Below are 23,462 nucleotides of genomic sequence, written 5' to 3'. Positions count from 1 at the left end.
AAAAAGTATCTGCAATACGTATATCAGGACAGTTCCCTGGGGGAGGGGGGGAACCTAAGGATATAATTCTACTTGTCTAATCTAAAATTGCCACTAAGTTAGTATAAAGATTTGCTCAGAAGCAAAAGGGAATGATCCCCAAAATAAGTGCTAAAGAAAATGAAAGGTCTTCAGAAACCAGAAAAATAAGTGTTAACTTGAAGTCTGAGACCACATAGCTCAGTGTGTTTCTATAATTGTCTGGTGTCCTTTAGGAACTTGTGGCTAATTACAAAAAAAAAAAAAAAAAAAAAAAGGCTCCAGAGCAATCTTAATTTGTTTTCTGTTTAAATAGCACAATCTATTAGGTTTCAATGTCTCTAACTTGAAAGAATTTTATTTCTTTTTCCTGAAAAAAGTCCTATTCTTTACCATAAAAAATGACAAGTACAAGGTCAAATTCAAAGGTAATCTAATGGCATGTCTGCCTATTCTTTTACCTAAATGAAATAAAACAGACACAGGCTCTTTTATAAAGGACCTAATAGAATAAACCTAGTAAGCAGGAAACCATTTCATTTAGCTTAGTTGATTTGGCCTTGGTTTTAAAGGTGACTAGCAGTCCTTGGTGTGTGGGAAGGTGGTAACTGAACTGGATTTTTGCTGGCCTTCTCTCACAGTATTTTCCATAATTGTAGAATATTTTGTTCACCAATATTTTTCTAAAATAATTCAAAATCATAGACGAGCAGATTATACTAAAACATGTCTATTGTAAAGCTAAACTTTAAAAAAAAATAGGGAAAATAAATTAAGAAAATGTTCAGGGCCAGCTGAGTGGCTCAGTCAGTTAATAATCCGACTTCAGTTCAGGTCATGATCTCATGGTTGTGAGTTCAAGCCCCTCACAGGGCTCTGTGCTGACAGCGTGGAGCCCACTTCAGATCCTCCGTCTCCCTGTCTCTGCCCTTTCTCCACTCAGAGAAGTGTGTTCCCTCCTTCTCAAAAATAAATATTTAAAATAACAATGATAATAATAATTAAATAAATTTTTTTCATACATAAATGCTTCATCATACAAAGTCTTTTTATTTTTCTATGATAACAGCAAAGGTAATTTGCATTTATTTTGTGTTTTCCAAATAAGGTGCTATTTCACATGCTTTAAATACTTCTTTAATTCCTTGTACAATTGGGGCGCCTGGGTGGCGCAGTCAGTTAAGCGTCCGACTTCAGCCAGGTCACGATCTCGCGGTCTGTGAGTTCGAGCCCCGCGTCGGGCTCTGGGCTGATGGCTCGGAGCCTGGAGCCTGTTTCCGATTCTATGTCTCCCTCTCTCTCTCTGCCCCTCCCCCGTTCATGCTCTGTCTCTCTCTGTCCCAAAAATACGTTGAAAAAAAAATTTAAAAAAAAAATAATTCCTTGTACAATCATATGAGCCACTACTAACATTATTCTCTTTCAATGACAGAAGAGGAACCTAAGCTTGGAGAGGCTGAGTGACTTGGCCTAAGTCATATGACGGAAAAGGCAGTCTAGTCTGAAAGCCTTCAGTCTTAAGGATAAATCAGTTCATTTATCTAAAGTTACTTGTTCACTAACTGCTATATTCCAGGCACTGTGCTTTTGGAGTCTGCAGTTTCACGATGATGTAAGTAGTATGCCTTTCTTTCTATGTATCTTGTCTGGGAATAGAGGCTGTTTCAAGCCTGTGGATTAGTATCTTTCTTTCTTCAAAATTCTCAGCCCCTTTTCTCTCCAAATAAGGCCTGCTATCCGTTCAGCTGCCCTCTCGGAGTCTAACATATCCTGGAACCCTTCAGCCCATGCCCTCCATATTTGCCTTTTCCTCTGCATTTCCCATCTTTTGATTTCTCGATGCTTTGTTCTGAATAATTTTCTGGATCTACATCATCGGGGTTTTATGTCTTGTTAAATCTATCCATTGAATTTTGGTCTTGGTTTTTGAAGTTTTCTCTTCTAAAAAAATTTAAGGTGACACTCTTTTCAAATCTTTTATGTCACTTTCCATAGTTCCTATTCCCTGCAGCTGTCCTGCGACTTGCCTTTAACTTCCTCAATTGTGGCAATTGTTGAGTCTCTCTGACTTAAATTCCAGTGTCTGAAGTCTATAGACCTGTCCTTTCCGATTGATGTTTCTCCTGGTATCTACTCAGAGTGCCTTGTTTCCTGGTGTATTTAGTCATGGGGATTCTCTGAGGTCTAGCATGGAGGTGCCTTCCTCCAGACGAATATGTTGATTTCTTCCAGGTATAGAGAGGCACTAATTGTTTGGAACTATCTCAAATCAAAGACTCATAGATTGAAGATTTCCGGACCACCCAAGCCATGCATAGTGCAGGCTGCAAATCTATAAAAATAATCACAACAAGTTCTCTAGGACAGGTTATTTTTCTCTTTCCATTTCTTGCTTGCTCAGTGATATGCCAAATCAATCCTCACTGCAATCCTTTAGGAGCAGAAGATAGAAATGTAGGGACATTGCTATTGCAGGATTCCTTGTCCTTTGTGGACTGGGACCCTATGGGGCCTCAGCTCAGCATAAGTAAAATGTCCTTTTGCACTCCCTTACTGGGAGACCCTCAAAGAGTCTGCCAAAACTATAGCTCTTATTTGACACAATATAAAAATATCCTTGGAACACAGGCAACTTAAACACTCCATGTTTTACTTGCTTTTCTATATCCCCATGTTTTCTTCAATTCTGTCCTATAGACCTTATCTTGTCACTTCTTAGATGCTTTTGGGCAAATCTTCCTTTTTTGTTTTTTTGTTTATTTATTTTGAGAGAGAGAGAGCACAAGCAGGGGAGGGACAGACAGAGGGAGACAGAATCCCAAGCAGGCTCTGCACTGTGGGCACAGTGTCCAACACAGGGCCCAATCTCACGAACTGTGAGATCATGACCTGAGCTGAAACCAAGTGTCAGACGCTTAACTGACTGAGTCACCCAGGCGCTCCTCAGCAAACCTTTTTTAATACAGATTGTTTTCAGCAAGATTTCTCTGAATAATGTCACCATTCAACATTCAACAACATAGACGTTGTTGAAAAGAGAAGCCGTATAAATAACGGGACAAGGTCTTTTTCTTAATAGAGGTTGTAGTCTAGTCAAAGAATTGTACCAAGAAGATATAAAAAGGCAAATCAAGTGATCCTGAGTTATGATAAGAAGTATGAAGATAATAACACAATGAATTGATATAGATAATCATGGAGGGGTGCAGAGAAGGGGATATTGTATACATGCTTACTGCTTTTCTTAAATTCAAGGCAACTTGGAAAACCAACGATAATCTAGAAAGGAATTTAAGATTTTATGGAAGTTACAATTAAATTAAATGCCTTGTCGGGGCGTCCCGGTGGCTCAGTTGGTTAAGTGTCCAACTCTTAATGTCAGCTCAGGTCTTGACCTCAAGGTTGTAAGTCCAAGCACGCCCAGCATGGAGTCTACTTTTTCATTAAAATATATATATATATATATATATATATATGAATTAAAAGTAATTAATTACCCAATTAAATGCCTTGTAATGAATGACTTAGGCAAAGTATGATTTAGGGTATAATAGTAAGAGGCCTGGATTGGCAATGAGGCTTCAGGGATTGAGCCATGCGTCATTTACCTCCTTAATAATGATCTTGAAGAAGTCACCTAACCTATCAGTATAATTCAACCCCTAATTAACTGCACAGTGTTTGGTTGTCTATAAATGCAAGGCACTCTGCTTGGCGCTGGATAGAGATGGCCATAGAAAGTGAATGTGAAGGTGGGCAAAGCATGGTTCCTATACCTTCTGCAATATGAAGCTAATATAAACCTTAAAAATAAAACAGCCTGTTATGTATACAATTTCACGTCTGCTAATCTGATTTCAAATCTCCGTAGTTTGACCTTGAGCCAACCAGACGATCTGGTCGTGTGGATTGAGGTGGCGGTTTTCACACTGGGCTTCCTGGAACCTTAAGTGTTCTGTGGATTCTCTCTCCCACCTGTGCACCTCTCACTCGCACCTGAGGCTGCCTACAAGTTGGGAGGAGGGAAGTTCCGAAGCTTCGTTCTGAAATCCACACAAGAGTCTGCTTTATCCATTCTAATACTGGGCTTTTCTGTACTATTTCCTGAGCATGAACAAAGAACGGTGCGGCTAGCAAACATTTCAAAACCTGCTGGTTTGTTTGTTTATTGATTTTTTTGTTGTTGAAAAAGGTAAAAGAGTTATAAGAACTGTGTAAGGCCAGTTTTCATTTTGGTGATGAAAGAACTAAGGGGGAATTGAAGAATTATCACAAAGGGTTTCCACATGCAGGCATGTCCCAAACATCAGCCTTTGGCAGAACATATAGGTCTAAAGCTAAAGGGGAATAAATCTATACATCTATACATGTAAGTCAACAGATAGATAGATAAATACAATAGAGAAAGAAATGCTACATACATAGATATGCTATTTTAAGTTTTAAAAATACAAATAATTCATGCTCATGAGGAGAAAATTCAAATAGCATAAGTTAAAATGTGAAAAGTAAATGCCCCTTTCCTATCACACTCATTTCATTTTTTTTAGTGTTTTCACCTACTTTTATTTTTTTTTTATTTTTTAATATATGAAATTTACTGTCAAATTGGTTTCCATACAACACCCAGTGCTCATCCCAAAAGGTGCCCTCCTCAATACCCATCACCCACCCTGCCTTCCCTCCCACCCCCATCAACCCTCAGTTTATCACACTCATTTCAACGTATCCTCTATGCTTCCAGAAACTGTCCATACTCTTCCCCACAGATTTGTGCAGTTTTTCATACACAAAGGAAATCATACTGTACATTCCAGGCTGCAATTTGATGTTCTCTCTTAATATACCTTAGACATTTTTCTGTATCAGGACATATTGATCTACCACCTTCTTTTTTAGTACTGTGAAGTATTTCACTGCGTGAGTGTAGCATAATTTATTTAACCAGTCCGCTATGGACGGACGTTTATTATGTTTTTATAACCTGTCTTCAGTTGCCTTGCTATTACAAAGATACTGTGGCAAATACCCCTTATGCCACCAGCTCTGAATACATGTGGGAGCTGCTTTGGATGCTAGGTCATGTATTCTTTCAATCAAGAGATAATTCAAGTACAAATACTCATGAAAATTTTTGACGCTTAAAGGAAATCTTCATGCGCAAATCATTTGCTAACTACTGAGTTAGAAATTCATTTTGAGCTTTGGTTTAGCATATGCTGTTGTGAAGTATAACAGGCAATCAAGTTTGTTAACAAATGAGATAAATGAATGCCCTTATCTGGGACTGGCCGAAATCGATTCATTGATGCAGCAAACTCATTTTTTGAGCACTTATTCTGTGCCCGGAATTGGTGACACACGAATCAGAGATGGCCCCGTGCTTGTAGCACTTGTGGGAGAGACGGTGGTGTTAACATAAATTGCGGGACAAGGTAGCAAGTGTTGTCCGAAGAGCTGCCCTGTGATTTTGCTCTTTTAATGTGAACGCTGAAAATGATGAACTAGAGCCGCTGCTCTCTCTACCCATGTATGCGGTCACTCTTCAGGCATTTTCAGTAGCTGCTCAATGTTCTCTGTAAAAGAGAGCAACAAAACAAACCGGAATCTGGCAAACACGCTTCAGTTTTCGTGTACTTCGCAATCACTTCCTGTCTGTGGCTCCCATATTTTCTCCTCTAAAATAAAGGAGAGATTTATCTATCTACTCTTACCTCTCTAGCAAGTCCTCTGCTCCTGTATGTATCTTTATATGCCCTTTGAACGCTGCAGAACTTTATCCTTGCAGAAGTCTGTCTATGGTAAATTCAGCCTAATGCTTGACAATGTAGCCTTCACCCTCTATCCAAATCTATGACACAGCATATGCTACGTAGCGTCTTTTCTCTGATCAGAAGGTGCCTGTTTGGATTCCTTTTGTAGAAAGAAGAAATAGACACCTCCTAGGAATAAGTATTTTACTGTGGTCAGCGAGGCTTTGGCATGCATCTCAAATAACAACAATAATAATATAAACAATAACAGCTACCATTTATTAAATCCTTACCATTGCGATACTGCTTTACATACTGTACTAAGCACTCTGTCATCTTACTTGATTTTCATAGCATCATTTCCTCTAATGTACTCATGAGAAGCATGAGGCAAGGAAAACCAGGTAACTCACGAAGTCATGTAACACGCAAACTGCAGAGCCAAGATTTAAAGCCAGGTCTGTCTATTCCCTGTGCATACTTTCAACTACTACACAATACCTCCACAATGAAAGGTTTTTTTCAAATCTGGATGATATTGATATTTCTAAATCATGTGTAAAAGCACTAAATGCAGACTTCTCACCCTTCACCCCAACCCCCCTCCATGCAAAAAAAGCAACATTTCCTGGGTTTAAGCAGACACTTCTTGCCTGGATGCAATGAATAGAAATAAAGTTTACATTAGGAGCAAAGTTTTGAATATACTTGAGATATTTAAGTTTTATACCTACCTTCCCATGTTACTTTGTTGCCTAAAGGTCTTTATGGATACTAAAGTCTCATCTATTTTTACCAGTTTCTACTAAATTATGCTGGAAGAGCAAGCTAATGCTAACAAAGAAGCTAGCTTGACAGATAAAGCCCCAAGGAAGCAAAAAAAAAAAAAAAAAATTATCTACATTAGAGTAGTATTAGCCTAATCCCACATCCCAAAATACCATACTTGGATTAACCAATCTCTCTTAGATAAGCAGGATATAAATTAGCAATGGAAGACTTGGCCCAACCTCTCTGCTGGAAGCATATTATTAAGAGACCATGCCCAATAGCATTAGGGAGAAACGTGTTTGACTACAATCTTGAAATCCAGTGGGAAAGAGTGCCAACTGGCACAGTTTCCTTTATTAGTTCAGCCTCTCTTGCTTATATAACATAGTGAGGGTAAAACTTTATGTTTCATAAAGTCAGTCATCTAGTATAGACCATACCTATCACAGACTTAGAAAATCTTTTGCAAAATGTTGCTCTAGTATAATCTATCTCATCTGATTGATTCACAACGTTTTTCTGAAAAGGGACAAGTGTAACTTTTTGTGCCCCATCCAACCAAATCACGCTTCAATAAAATTGCTTTCCTCTTTCATTGTTTGTACACATTTTTTTGATTGTCTGATAACATCTGCACATGGGAGTGTAAATTTCAACAATGTTGATGTTTCCAAATAGTTATAAGTTCCAGCTGTTAGTCCTTTTCTCTCCAGCCGAGATCTAACATTACAAAGGAAAAGGGGAAGAAAAAAATATATATATAACTAGTTCCCTAGCCTCTCATTACAGAAGAGATAAATTGTATGGTAAAAATTTTATTAGCAATTATATTTTTAACAAATCAAAAATTCTCAGCAAGCAGTATGTAAATATTCCCAGTTGTCTCTATCATTTTGAGGTGGGGAGACCAGTGATTAAAACCTGGGGATGCAGAAAGTTCAGATAAAACACAGAATTGCATGCCCCAGAAAAATCATTGCACATATGTAGAATTTCATAAAAGGTATTCTCTTGAAGTTCAAGAACATTGATAAAGTAAGCACCAATCATTTTATAGGTGAGGGCCTTGATAATTAACCAGTTCCTGTCCCTATTGCTCTCCAAGTGACATCTATTCCAACTTAACTTTGGCAAGAAAAAAAGACTCTACAAGTCGCTACTCCCTGTTTTAATGTAGCAGGGAAGATGAAACACCAATGAGAGGCCTATGTGATTTCAAAGGTAGGGAGGCAATGTATTACCACCTCCATCATGTAAAATCCCTTACACGATCACCTGACCAAAGCTTCCTATTGAGGAGGACTGTGCCGAATGGACACATGAGGATAACAGACAATCTACTTCATAAAATAGATATGCGTCAATCAACCAATTAATAATTGAATACCTTTTATGCCATGCCACTATCCTGCTCATTTGAGAGTGTTTATAGAAAGGGAGTGCTTGGTTTTCCAGAATTTTTTTTTTTTAATCAACTTCAGGAAACTTCTTAGTCATCCATGAAGTAATTAAGCGGCATCATTTTCAGCTACCTGCTTGAACTCACTGTGCATTAGTGGATTGCCTATTTAGGGAAATAAAACCCACATAATTATGTCCCATTTTTAACTTTTAAATTTAAAATAAAGTAAGTGCAAATATACATTATGCTTAAATCCCTAGAAACATCCTCCCCTTAAAGGTAATCGCTCACCTAACCATAGAGAAGAAATAATGATAACCAGGCTTTCTCTCTAAAGGATTAGAAGCAGTTTTTTTTTTTCCTCACAATTCCAAGAGTAGTAAACTGAACGGATATGAATTGGCAACAAAAGACTTGATAGATGACATGGTTTCTTTGAAAACATGGTTCCTCTGTAACCAAATTAGTTTATCTTTCTTCATTCTCAAATACCAGTGAAATCTGGCCTCTTTTCTTGACTAAACGAGAAGATAATTATCTCCCTATACCATAAGGTTATGATAGGATTCTCACTGTTTTCTTAGCCTGGTGCTTTTCCCATTGAGTATGTCATCCACAAACAGACTACACAGTGTCTTTGGGAAATTGAGGTCAGGAGGGAATATGCCACTCTGCCTGCCAGGCTCCCTAGTATGTTATTTCACCTGCTGGGTACAGAAACTTCTCTCCAGAGTTCAACAAAGAAAGTGCTTCCCTGATTAATCACATACAGGTTCCTGCACCCAGGGGTCACTGGGTGATGATTCCTTGATACATAGCAAGAGAATCCACCATATAAAGCTGATATTACTGCTGCCATCAACCCTTCTGGTATACATTGTTCCAACCTGTAGGTTCTAGCCACAGCCAGCTTGTGTTAATAAGATTACAGAAAGGGACTCAGCTCGAAACTGCAAAAAATCCTGGGAAAACTTTAAAAATTCCCTATCCTCCTCTGGAACAAAAGAACTCATGTTTTTCCTCTTGGCAGATCTTGTTTTCTCGATTTTCTTCTTTTTCCTTAGTACTCTCTTTCCATATATACTGCCTAAAACAACCATGAAATGGTTTTGTTCACCGAGCGTTCTTATTCACACGGTTTCCACCAGCTCACGGATATGCAACCAGTCTTTATCTGAACTACTCACCACCACCACCGCCCCAAACAGCCTTGTCAGAGGCCAGTGACTTCTGTTTACTCATTTGGCGAATGGTTACTGAGCACTTATCCCATTCTACACTGGATATTATTCTCGGTACCAGAGATAAAAGAATAAGCAAACCAGAAATAATTCTTGCACTCATGGGACTCTCAATGGAGTGGAGAAGACATTCATTTCTCAATCATTTTTTTTTTTTAATGTGTGACAAAGTGGTGCCTGGGTGTCTCAGTCAGTTGAGCATCCACTCAGCTCATGATCTCGAGGTGCGTGAGTTTGAGCCCTCCCTTGGGCTCTGCCCTGCCAGCATGCACCCTGCTCAGGATTCTTCCTCTCTCCCTGCCCCTCCCAATAGTCGTGATTGCTATGCTCGCACTCTCTCTGTCTCTCTCAAAATAAATAAATAAAAACTTCTTAAAAAATCACAAAAATGTGTGATAAAAATTGTATAAAACTTGTATAAAAATGAAAGGTTCATGCAGTTGAGAGACCCTCTAACCAACAGGTATAATCTACTGAGGAATCTAGGAAGATGTTCTTGATGAGACAACCTTGGTAACAAGCAATTAATTCCAGAATAGCAACAATAAAACAATAAAACAGCTACTGGAATTTGCATGACACTTTTCTTTAAGATAATACCTCCAGTTCCCATATCAAAAGTAGTGTTTTGTCAAAGAATTCAGTAAGCCTATACTCTTAGAAAGGAAAAATAATAGTTACCAGGAAAAGAAAACACATTTACATGCATATTTGCAGTTTATGTGTTTCTATACTTTGGTCATTATCTACCTCTCCTTTGTAAAATGTCAGAGATTGTACACAGAGAAAGTCAGTGTCTTGGTTTTTATCAAAAGATCTGATGGTTATATCTTGTTTGTAGTTAAAAGTTCATGGATAGACCTCATGCCCTATTAGCTTGCCCTACAGCACAGGGAAGCTCCTGGCCCCTGGAATCAAAAGTACAGAATACCGACCCCTTCTCCACCACCTACTAGTTTTCAGGCAAATTACATCAGTTTGAGGGACCTCAGCTGTCAATGCTTTAAAAGGAAAATAATGTGGTTTTTTCATCAAAGAGTTTATGTGAGAATTAAATGAGAATACGTTTTAATAAACATTTGGATGGTGGGTTAGTATGCCTCAAACACAGTTCCAAGAACTTTCCCAGTATTTATTCAATTCCTTCTCATAACATACCAATAAGGAAGGTCCTATTAGGACATGTTATCACATTTACCTGTGACCTGGCCAAGGTCATACAACTAGCAAAAGGCAAGGCTCACCATCAAACCCAGAACTTACTCTCTTCACCATTCACACAGAGGCTCGGAATACACTAAAACACTGAGTGAAAGTGCTTTATGCGTATTCACATGAAAAATGTGAATTACTGGGTTTTTTTGCTGGCAATCTACATATCCATGTTCTCATGAGTAGTCATTCCAACTTTTCCAGACTACTCCTATGCTCTAAATGCAGATTTAGACTTCCTCTTCCTTTTCTTTCACTTCCCACCCTTATTCTTCCAACAAAATTATCATTCTCTTTCTCTCTTCTTCCCTCTCATGTGCACTCTCATGAATCCCTTTAATGCGCAGATATGTGACCTCTCCTTATTTTTAATCATATTATAATAGACTAATAAACAAGCCAAGAGGACTATAAAATATTTGCCGACGTGTATAATACCTGAATTGAATGTAAACAAGGCTTATTTAGCAAAGATTCTAAAAGCCCATGATTACATTCTAAGACAACTTTTCAGCTGCTCAGTGGTGTTGAGATTTCAAAACCTGCTCTCATCACTCATTGTCTTCTCAACATAGAAATTCTTAGGTTAGTTTATGCCACAGAGCACAAAAATTTCACTGAAATTTGTGATGGTTCAGTAGCAAGCCTACCGGTGTTACGAGTATTTTCTGAGGAATGCCCCGTCAGGGGGAAGCAGGGGAGGCATGCTCAAAATTAGATTTCATTGCCATATTATCACTTATGCAACACCACAAGAAAATTGGAAGAATGAAGTCTTCTTTCAGTGTTTGCCGATGACTGTGTGCGAACTTAAAGTTGGATGAACTATTCTGGACAGGACAAAACCCAGACTTAAGTCTCCTTCCATGCATTTGGGGAACTATTTGGAATATTGAAATATACTATTTCATACCTTGAGCAAAATACATCACATTGTCAAAATAATAATAGAGACTATTTTCCTAAGGCGTTTTGCAACTTTCCAATATGTTAAAAATCAGTTGGGCAATCTCCTCACCTCCCCCAAAAATGTCATTGTGGAATCACGACTATGGCATGTAAGGGGATTGTTCTTATATATAACACTTTTATTTCATTTCCTTTTAAAATCCAATAAAATGTTATCTCCTCATGAAAAGTTATAAAATTTTAGTCCTCTTGAAAAAGATTATAATTAATCTGAGGTTTCAGACACATATTTAATCTATTAGTAGAAAAATGTTCTACCTCTACTGTAATTATGTTGAAAAAGTTTGAGAGGAGCTTTTAAAAAATCTTTACCCATGCATTAAACAATTTTGAATATTGCTCTTTTAGTGAGAACAGACCAAGAGGAAGTACACTCTTAGCTGCAGTATAAAAGATTGAGGCTAGTGAGAGAAATGGCCTCTGGTAGTTTTTACATCACGGAATTTTTTTATCGGTGGAAATCACAGACCCTCTGTGTTAAGGGCTTCACAATAGAATTTTCACCTTTCAAATACAATTTAGCTTTCACACTGTTTTGAGATAAGGCGTGAACTGAGTGACATCTTAGCATCTTTTGATCCCTCACCTTGAAGAACTGCTCGGGACCATAATAGCACCAATCTTGAGTAGAGAAGTGGAACCGATTTTGCTAAAACATCTGAAACACACTCTTCCTAAATAGTAACACCTGGTCATGCAGAAAGTCCCAAGGAGTCTTTGTTCCCAGGAGATTCCCCAACCCAGTTTTCTGCTACTGGAGAGGCTTCAGTCGCACGGCTCCGGTCAGAGAAGAGCAGCCATGGGTCCAGTCTCTGGGCTGTTCTTTAAATAGCACTGCTTCTCTGACTCTCCTCACGCTCAAGTTTTGGCTACAATGCAATTCCAACTATTCCTATCGATATTTTTCTGTTAATTAAAAATAACAAACGGCATTGTTGTCTGAGAGGAGTTATGCTCTCCATGGTAGATGCCACCAGAGCCTGAAAATCACTGACTTTGGGGAAAGCAGAACTCTGTGCCCCAATCAGCAACATCTGCGATATGAAAGGGGACTCCAGAGGTTAAAACCAATTTAAGCTTGTCAGTCTCTAGGCAAATGCTGCAGAATCTTCAGAAACAGCTTGTGACGAGGGCGTGTTGAATGGAAATAAGCTCAATCAACCTTCCGGTTTGGATCACTGAGAACGCTGGGATTTTTTTTTAATTGTATTTATTTATTATTGTTTTGTCGTGTTTGGGGTTTGGTTACATTTGGCTTAAGCTCTTTATTCCTCGTCTGGTGTTACTTGAAGAAATGTGCGTTTCTGTGAGACATAGTTCCCCCCGTTTCCAGAAATCTTCATGGAAGAGAAGTTCATTGCTACCATCTGCACTTGGTTTAGGAGAGCTTTGATTAATAAGGACCACCCTATTGTTCATTTGTTTGACATGTGGAAATATTTGTAATCTGTTCCCGGTGAGAGAGATTTCAGCAAGGACCTGGCTTGACTTTCAAACCCACGTTGCCAATGAAAACCAGCCTCCTGAATCCAGAGGTCAGTGGGGAACAAGCAAAGGTGTTTTATCCTCCCATCACCCCCTCCTGCAAACACCAACACCTGTTAGAAGTGAGGTTGAAACGATCCTGTTGGAACTCCGGGACAGAGACCCAATTCCAACCTGAAAGAGGCTCTGATGTGTGGTGTATAATGAGAGCTGGAGACTGCCCACTGCTACACATCATTATCATTCAGATCATGAAAGAGAATGAAATGGTTCAAGCAGATAACAGCTGTTTTTATTCTGCTTTTCAAAGATTCTCTTAAACAACCTGATCTCATTGCTTTTATTTAAGGGTGAACACCCAACTGTAAACATAGGAGAGATGCATTCTCATGATGTCAGTAATAAAAGCATGTATAAAGCAGCATGTGTATTCTGGAAAGCTAACTAACCATTAAAGCCAAGAAACATAGTCTGGCACAAATCTTATTATGTGTCCAAGAGGACTTGATGGTATGCACATAAGAAAATGTAATGAAACAGCGGGAAGGAGAAAAGAAGGGAGGGGTTAGGAGGCAGAGTGTTGGGGGTGCGCACTTTTGTATCTGTGAGATGTTAGCAAAATTAGAGAAAGGCAAAGCTGCCAAGATCATCTGAGAAAAGGGTTAGCATAGCAAGTAGAAATGCAAGCAATTCAGTTTCTATTTCACTGTATATTGTATTACAGAATCACCTCTTTGCATTTTTTATCTATTAGTTATAGACGATGAGGCAGTTATACAAGCACACACAGGAAAAAGGAAGAGGCCCAGTTTTCCTTTTATCAGGAGCTCAGATCTCATTTGGGGCAACGTACGTCTATTGTGCTTATAATTGCTCTGATGATTATGATAAGGATTCAGAGCAACTTGCTTGAGGAATTCAGCATCACACATCTTTCATCAGAATTTCATGAAAATAAAAGTCTGTGCAAGGGAATTTTGAAGGGGTAAACCTTATAAAAGGGTTTATGAAAACCTTTCTTTTAGAAACCTTATAAAATTGATATTCGTGATAACTTTTCATTTTTGTAAAAATATAGCAAGAAAATAGGCAATCTCTCCTAGATGCACTGTAGGATGACAATGCTTATTTTTAAATGTTTTCTTCTTATTTCAGTATAATAGGTGGCGTCATTTGCAAAATGGGTCGTATGTGTTAATTACAGTAGAAATAGATCATCCCTTTACTATACTTGGTAATAAAAATGTTTGTGTCTGAGAGAAGCATGTGTATGTATACACATACAAAGTTTACACCTAAGGTTGGTTTATGACCCACATAAATTATAACATTAGACCAAAAGATGAGTTCAACAAGCAGTGTAAAATTGGGAATCTGCTATTCATATGCTTAGACTTGTGCTTTAAAAAAAAAAAAAAAAAGTAGAAAGCATTAAAAGTGTCAGCTCGGTAGATTTGCTGCGAAAAAATTCTTGTTCACCTGTGCATAAAATACAACCGCCCCCAAGGGTGTGCAGTTTTACAAAGGCAAATTAATCTTTTATCTGCCCAATGTTCAAACTACAATATATTTCAAAATTGAACAATATAAACTACTAAATGTGAGTGTTTTAGATAGTTCTGCCAAAGAAAAACCACAATGCATAGTTTGGGATCCTAAATTATAGCTGGATTTTCTGCTCTCAGATGTTGATTAGTTTATGTGGGAAGGGGCCAATGAAATAAAGTAGCAATATCTGGAACCACCGTATGACTTTCTATTTCTTTGTATCAAATAGGAAATAATGTGGCAAACACTGTTTTGAAAAGGCTTTTCCAGCTCAGTTAGGAACAGTGTTCAGATTTAAGTGCAAAATTTTTTCATCAGGGTGAAAAATGCTGATTCCACAGGCTTGTGTTAAAACAGTAGTGCACACATGCACACGCACAAGCACAAATGCACACAAGTGATCATTCCTAATGACTTAAATTGATATGAAAATATTCTATTTATTATTGACTGTGGCATGTTAGTTTTCCAGGTTGTGAGTTATCTGCGTTCCAAACTCCTTTTCTTTTTCTTTCCTCGTAAGCACCTGGGTAGGGTCATTCTGCTCACTGGTGTATCCACTACCAAAATGCAAGTGCAAATCAAAGGACACTATAAAGAAGACACCCATCACCCTGGAGAGGAACACAAAAAGCATGCAGATTTATATTGATTAGCAGCTCTAGGTCTCTGATGAATAAATGGTTTTCAGCAATAACACCAAAGTAAGGATTTTGAATCTGCAAATATATCCTGAAACACAGAAGCTGCGTAGGTTAGGCAGCGAGGGAAGGCCAAGGGTAGAGCTCTGGAATTCAGAGGAGTGTTTCTATTTATGGCACGTTAGATAGTCACATGGCTATGAAACATGAATTTGGATGCCAAATGAATAACAAGTTTGAAGGCTGAGTGCCAAGTGACTTTAAACATCTGTGAAGTGAAAATATCCCTGAACCAAGGCATGCTACTGTATCACAAACAATTACTGTTACTGATCATTTTTCTGCTTTAGATAAAGTGCATCTCTTTTGGTGGGAGCAGGTACTAAAGGCTTTGTGAACTGTAATTAATCAAATCGCAAATGGACCCAACGCCCTCGCCCCCCTCCCCCCCGCGCGGACACGTGTACACACACACACACACACACACACACACACACACACACACACTTTTTTGGTAAATCCATACAAACAAGCTCACAACTTCTTAATATCTCAAAGAAAACAACTGGTGATTTGTTACCAAGGAAGATACATTTCACCTTCCCACTTCTCCAAGATTCATTGTAACGCAGAATCAGGTGGAGCAGGGAGATACCTTGAAAATCTGCTCCTTTACCCCTGCTTTTGGTATATTAATGACTACAAGATGTTGAACGCTTATTTGAGCAGTTAGAAGAACCGCTTCCCAAAAGGAAAAAGAAGTGGGAACAGACCCAGAGGAGCAATAAGTTAGTGGACAGGTCTCAAGAGCTCTCAACATCAGCACGTTCCAGAGCTTAGTAACAAAGCTGAGACTATTCCATGATCTCTCCATCAACGTCAGCTCTAACACTTTCTTTCATTATGACTTTTAGAACATAACTTCTCTTTCATAAACTTCAAGTATTTTTCTGACATCGTGATTTATTGCACGATGCTAAAAAATTAGCATTCCGCCATTGCCTTTTTTGTCCTGCTCGTGAAACGCTTTAGAGAACCAGAAAGAGGGGGAAATGTGTATGTGAAGCCATGCATTAAATGTAGGTTCCTCTTTAAAGGATGGGGTAGAACAGAAATGTCCTGCTTCCAAAATGCTTATTTTGATTTTGAAGAGCCCTCTTGCCTAGGTGCTGTTCTTTTCTTCGTTTACTTTTCTTTCAATTGTCTCGCTTTTCTCCACACATCCCTGATGCAGATTAGCACAGGCCTCCAAGCCCCAGGCATCAAAGGAATTAGGTCAGACCCAGAAGAAATCAGGTTGCAGGCAAGAAAAAAAAATTTAATAAAATAGAAGCTATGCCAGCCTGGTACTTCTGTATTCCTTCAGGCAGACTAAGGAGCCCTGGCCTTAGATGTGACAGTATTCAGTAATAGGGATGCGGGGAGAAAAGCAGAAAAGATGTTTGAGAGACCAAAGATTTTAACAGTATTAGCAACATGATGATATGCTGAATTTATTTAAAGCTAGTCTGTCTATGCTGCTTGGGCAGGGTGGGTTCTCAGCCTAAAAACAATATTAGCAACTAAAGATAATTCCAGGGAAAATCTAGTGTGATATCTGCTTGCCTAGCACTTAGATTTTGAAAGGAAAAAAAAAGCTGTTTTGTACTTGTATTATACCTGAGATTAGTGGTCTCCTAAAGCATATAGTATCTGTCTCCAAGAAAAGTCAGTTTATGTTAGCATGTTTAATGCTTCTTTATACGATCGGGTTTTGGGTTATGCTGAGGACAAAAGAAGAGAGAGAGAGATTTTATTAGATGTCCACGCTCAGTTCATTCTCCAGATGACCATTTTAGGTGCCATTATTACTGCCTCTGAAGTGATTGGAGGAGTAATTCGAATTCAACCTATCACATTATCCAAGGGCATTCTATGAATAGCTGCAACCCAGAGCAAGTTCTGGCAAAGCTGCAAGGCAGCCTATCAAAGTCAGCAATAGCATTCAAGAGTGTTTTCCAGAGTTAGCGAATGCAGATGAGAATATTTATATGTGATCTCTCAAACTATAGAAAGTATTTTGGGAAAGATATTTTTCACAATCCTTAGATTAGCCATTATGTATTTTCTAAGCATTTTAAAGGGGGTTTGGGAACGATGAAAGGAATCTTTGGGTGATGCTAGCCACATTTGCACGTTATCCCATTTAATCCTCCCAGGAGCCCCCTGAGGAAGATCTTAGTGTCTTTAGAATCTCCTCCTATGATACGAAATTGAGACACGAGCATTAAGCAACTTGCCCAAGACCTTAGAAGGTAGCAGGGACAAAATTTGAACTCAGGGCATCTGAATGAAGCTCTACTGGTGTCTCCACCTTGCTGCAAGCAGTTTTAAGTTTTAAAAAAGGCAAGATCTCTTTGGGTTTCTGAATGTAGTAAATCTCAGCTTGGAGAGCTTGTGAGAGCTCTCAGATGTACGTTAAAGAGATTTAAAAAAACGGTTATTATCAGTACTCTTATTATCAGTAAGATAATTTTAAGAAAGGAAAAATATTATCCTAACTAGCATATCCTGAGATATTATTTAAAGACAGATATATGTGTTTTTCTTGCATAAAATAATATAATACTCACTATAAGGGATATCGTATTATTCCCAATTTGAAGAAAGAGAAATTGAGTCAGAGAGATGTTGAATAATTTCCCCCAGGTTATCAGCTAGAAAGGAGAAGTGCCAGGATTTAGGCCAGGGAAGCCTGGTTCTAGAGACAGTATATTTAACCTCCAGCTCCCCAGGTCATTGTTAACTGATTCATTATATCACATCGTATGTAAAGGAGTGGGGTTTTGTTAAATGATTATGTTGTGAATATAAATGAATACCAATTATTAAGGACATGTTTTACATATGCATGGCTTTTGTCTAGAACTACCTTTTCTCTTCATTATCTACCTAATTCTTCTTACTTATCTTTTAAAATCCAGCCTTAATGTTAGCCTTCTGGGATTCATCAGTGTGCTTTACAAGCCCTTCTGTCCTCACAGGAGGGCTGTAATGGCATCTTTTACATTGTGCAGTATTGCTGTACTTAACTTTTTCTCCAACTGGACTCTAAGCCTCTTGAGGGAAGAAGGAACTCCATCTTTTATGACTTTATATCACTAGTAATAGTGCTTGTCATGTAGCAGGTGCCCCAAATAACTTGGGTTGATGAATGAATAAAAAAATAAAATGATGTGTAAATACTTTGTTGGAATAGATGATTGGATGCAAGATGGATGATGGATGGAAATATAAAAGAATAACTGCCATATACATGCAGGAAATACATGCATCAGTCCAATGTATGTGCCAACTTTATGTTTTTTTAATTTTCATTTATTTTTGAGATAGAGAGAGAGATAGACAGAGTGTGAGTGGGGGAGGGGCAGAGAGAGAGGGAGACACAGAATCCGAAGCAGGCTCCAGGCTCTGAGCTGTCAGCACAGAGCCTGATACGGGGCTCGAACTCACAAGCTGCGAGATCATGACCTGAGCTGAAGTCGGATGCTTAACCAACTGAGCCACCCAGGAACCCCCCAACTTTAGATGAACAGAAATTCTTGGACATACTTCTTTAAAAAGAAACAATATTTAATGGACTCATTTTCCTACCTTATCTTTAAATACCATTCTTTCTTCCATTGCTGCCTTTTAATAGCCATTAATTATGATTCATCAAATTAGTGGTAAATTTGCTCTTGGAAAATTTCTCTACTGTTTGCAATATGTGTATCTAAGCTTTTAAGCTTGATCTCATTCCTCTTAAGTCAGACATCCTAGATGCCTTTGGATGGAGATACTGCATCATATTCTCTGGCTCCCTAGCTGAAGCCCTCCATTTCTTTCCATCATTTGCCTGGCAGGTGCTACTTGGAGATTTGGCCTCTGTTACACCCTCCTAGATGTTAGCAATGAAAATAGCAAGAAATCCTAAACCTACTGCCAAGTGTGAATCTTCTACTTCAGAACAGATTTTTCATCCTGGTCCTAACAAGGAATAAACCACATAATATTTCCAATATTTTAATATGATGCCATTCCAAATGGCAGATTATATTTACCTACCTGTCAGAGCAAGAATAAAAAGAATGTTTTCTTCATTAATAACCATACATTGTAAGAAAACATTAATTTCACCTAAAAAAACCCACAGAAATTTCAGGCTACCATCATGGGTGCCTCTATGATACCATTTATGAATATAATACTCTGTTAAGAATGCAATTACCAGAGAAACATTTCTCCATGAAGGATTTGGGGGTGTTTATAACCAGAGAAATATTATCCACCGCTTTGAGAGTTGCTTTGGACAATTACTAGTCAAAGCTTAAAGATATAAAGGCATGTAAATATTGGCCTTTTACTTGAAGTCAATAGTTCACTGATTTTTGTCAAGAAAAAGAGTTCACTGGATTTCCTTTTACACTATCAAACAGCTTCTCATTTTTGATCTGATAGACTAATTATTTTCCACAGTGGTATAATTTATCCCTTTAATTATTTCTTCAGATATTGATAGAGAGCCCACCCTTTGTCAGGCACTACAGTGTAATGTATTTTCTGACTAGTGGTTAAATATCTTGTTTCTCTCTCACTGTGTTTTTGCCCTCAATGACCTAGTGTTTATGACTACACAAACCAGCCTGTCAAAATCTACAAACGAAATAACATGGGGGGGCAAAATATACATGTGTGCCAGTTTATTTTAATTATTAGTAATAGCAGCCTCCCAGCTTACATAATGTTAAACTCTTAGAGATTTAAGTCAGCTAAAGAATAGATAAATTCAAATTGTTGTCGGTTGCTACCGAAAGGCAAAAAGGGAAACTGGAATCTTGCCATTTTCTGGTTATGTAAATTAGAAAGTATGCAAAATCTCCATTCAATTCTTGTTTTAGCCAAATACTTGTTTGTAAAATTGAGGCACTACCACAGTATGGGAGGTGTGTGTGTGTGTGTGTGTGTGTGTGTGTGTGTGTATGTATATTATATATCTATATTTTTTTAATTTTTTAACTATGATACTGTATTCATAGAAGTATACCTAAACCTATACGGGATGCAAACGACAAGGAAACTGAGCCACTAAGTATAAAAAGTTTGTCCAAGTGGCCTGAAAAACCAATGGATTCATATACAAAAGTCATCGCAATTTTTAAAGTTCACCAACATAATCTCTTAAACCAAATTAAAAATTACAAGTTGGAAAATATTTGTGGGTTATCAAAACATTCTTTATGTCTGGCCTGCTCTGTGCTGACTCATAGTCTTGCAAGTCTCATGGGATGCTTCTTTAACACATTTCACCTTTCTTTCTTCGGTTTGTAGGGTAGAAAGAGTCCCTTTAACTCCTGAAGACAGTAAATCACAGTTTGTGTGGTGGTTCTCAGAAGACACTTAAAGAACTGAATTGGATGCTCTCCATAGCACCCTTGCCAAAAGAGTTCGGAAATGACTTCCAGCTTCCCACAGTAATAAAATGGCACTGTTTGGCATCTTTAAGGTAATAAAAGTGAATTTTTTCCATTCTAGTAAATGAGAAGAGAGGCCTGGTTGTTTTAAAAACTGATTAAAATTCATGTGTTTTCCTCAAATTATAGAGCATGATATGAGCACACTTACACGTGAACTTCAGACCACCTCAGAGCATTATTATATCCAGCTCTCTGAGGGAAACAGGATGTGCTAGTGGGTCAGTGGAAGGGAGCCTGGGAAGGACCCATCAGGTGCTGTGAATACTGAGGCCATCATTCAATAGGTGGCACTCTTCCCTCTGAGTCAGTGGTGAATGAATTCGAAGCGTGCTCTTTGGAGGATGTTATTTTGCTTGAAGGAAACATTGTGGAAGTTCGTAAGTGTTTCTGGCACTGTTAAACAGCTGCTGAGTCTAATCGCAGACTCTGGCTGTATTTTGGTGATGGGAAAAGCTCTAGAAAACAGGTTTCGTGTCTTTAAGAAAGCGGCTTATGCAAGGCATTATCGTCATTTGTATACAAGACGTTTTGAAATTCAGTTTCACTCTCTTCACCTTTCAAAGGAAAATCTTTTGTCATTCCTATTTGACTCATAGGGTCTAGGAGGAAGTTTGATCATCTTCCATTTCCCATCTGGTTATTCATAAGGCACCTGCACGTCTGTGATTTCTCCTAGACTACACAATGTTACCGACTGACAACAAACATTTTATAAAGGAAGGCCACCTTTCAGAAGAGGCACCTGAACATTAGAAGCTTGTCAGCCAAAGGCACGGGATATAACTTTCTATCCTTCTTCCTTATTTCAACTGTACCAGAAGCCGAAATTATAATTGCGCTAGCCAGAAAAGAGAAGATTGATACTTTTTACATGTAGTCCAACCCACATTTGTCTTTGTTTAATATGCTGCAATTAGAAGGCTATTACAAACAAATTAGTAGTATCACGGAAGAAATTTTAATGACTTACTGATTTCAATTATTGCCAAATACCTTCATCTAACCGTCCCATTCTTAATTGAGAGACGCCAGTGTGTGTATTTATATAATCTCTTTGTTAAAATTATGCAATGGTGGCCTCAGTAGTTAGGGGCTAGTCCATTAGTCAGGTAGACAAAACTCTTACAGAGGTTAAACAGATTATTACAAAAGTAGCAGGATATAGACACACCCAGCTTAACAATAGTGGGGAAGGAGGTGTCCCCAACAAAGATATGATAAGAGGAAGGGGAAACATCACTGCAACTCTTAACGATGGTCTGTAAACACTTGAGTTCATGTTTATTAAGCCCGTGACAGCTCACTTCAACAAAGACAGAATTAGATGTACATGCTAATGCCTTTTGCTCACAAATACTCCCAGTGAGTCTGACCCAAATCAGAGCATCCGACTTCAGTGGGTAGCCATCTGTGATGAAAAGGGGAATGTTTCCTTCTGGACGAGCCCTGAAATACCAGCGGAGACAGTGTTCCTGCAGCTAGTCCTTGATTTTCACCTTCAAGTACGTATTTACCTACTAAATGATGTGGTCTCCAAACAGACTCATCAAAGAAGTTTAAGAAAGAAAAGTGTAGTCCCTGATACACGGCTAATCATCCACAAAATATGACCCAACATGTTTATAGACCTATACTTGCCCTTATTCCTTTGTAATGTGATTTAGCCATTCCTCTCAATATTCGAGCAATGTGCTTTTCATGGCCATGGAACATATTTAACTATGAACAGAGAAGTCAATCAGTGAGTATTTACTGAATGAATAGGTAAATGAATAAACACATTAAACTGAATTTCTCATTTTTCTCATTGCTAAAATGGAGGTAATCTTACTTTTAGTAACTATGTAAGGGCAAGAACATTCATGTTCTTGATTTTTTCAAGTGTAATAAATTTATCCCTAAATACAGAAACTGTACAGTGCTACCCTAAACAACCTTCCTGCTTAACAGTATTAAAAGTTAAAAAAAATAATAGCAAATTCAACATCTCTTACATTAGCAGGAACTTTCTAAAGAGTTTATAATTACACTTGAGTTTGTCCCCTTGTCTCCCCCTTGTTACCTTTTCTAGAACTTAAATTATTTATCTTCTACATTCCAAATATTATTATATATTTGTTGTAGATAAAACAATCACTTTCCTTCAAACATTTCTAATTGTGATTTTTAAATCTAACGTGTATAATTTGTATCCACTGTATAAAATTCCATTTATCCATTCATTTCACATATGTCAGTTGAGTGTCTACCATATGTAAGATAACCTGCCAAAATTCAAGGATGCAACAGAAAATATTCAACTTCTTTTTATTGCTTGTGTTTCAGATGTCACCTAATGCCACTGGTTTACTTTGATTTGGCCAGGGATCGTAAGTGATCATACAGGCTAAAGCTGGGCCTTTACGAGAGTGGTTCTGAAAGTTGTCCATACTTAGGAAGCATCTGTGACTATGTATGTAGTAAAACAGGTTCTGAATTTCATTCCCCTGGAATCAGGCTCAGTAGATTTGGCACAGAGCCCAGAAATCTGTGGCATTTCTAACAAGCTTCTCAGGTAATTCTCAGGCAAGTGGTCTTCAGAACATGCATTGAGAATCACTGTTTTACAAATTAAAGAGATTTTTTTTTCTTTTCATGCCATGCTTCATTCTAGGTACAACACACATCTTCTTTTCCTTCCTCATTATATGCTTCCTATAAAACATGATTTAAATGTTCCTGAATGGTGCTTTATAATTACAGAAAAATCTGTTGTGACCCACGAGGACTACTACAGTATTTTTCATCCTTCTAAAATGGATAGGGATTAATGAGGAGTATTAAATGCGATTTTTTTTTAAAAAGTCACATTTTGATATGAAAAATACTTTAACTACCATGGTTCAACTCTAAGTTAGTAATTCGTTATGATGAAAATTATGGATTTT

The 23,462-nt window shown here is 38.0% G+C and overlaps 1 protein-coding gene across 8 annotated transcripts in view; it reads left to right on the top strand.

The window, feature by feature from the left end:
* The window catches only part of ADGRL2 (adhesion G protein-coupled receptor L2), a 624,153-nt gene that overhangs the window by 80,888 nt on the left and 519,803 nt on the right, over positions 1–23,462 (top strand). For all 8 annotated transcript variants that reach the window (XM_058716832.1, XM_058716841.1, XM_058716842.1 and 5 more), the window contains exon 2: positions 20,390–20,564. The gene's annotated coding sequence lies outside the window, so the exon portion shown is untranslated. The remainder of the gene's footprint in view (positions 1–20,389; positions 20,565–23,462) is intronic.

Source organism: Neofelis nebulosa, chromosome 2 (genome assembly GCF_028018385.1).
Source record: "Neofelis nebulosa isolate mNeoNeb1 chromosome 2, mNeoNeb1.pri, whole genome shotgun sequence".
Lineage (NCBI taxonomy): Eukaryota > Metazoa > Chordata > Mammalia > Carnivora > Felidae > Neofelis > Neofelis nebulosa.
This window is presented reverse-complemented; position numbering and strand designations above follow the sequence as displayed.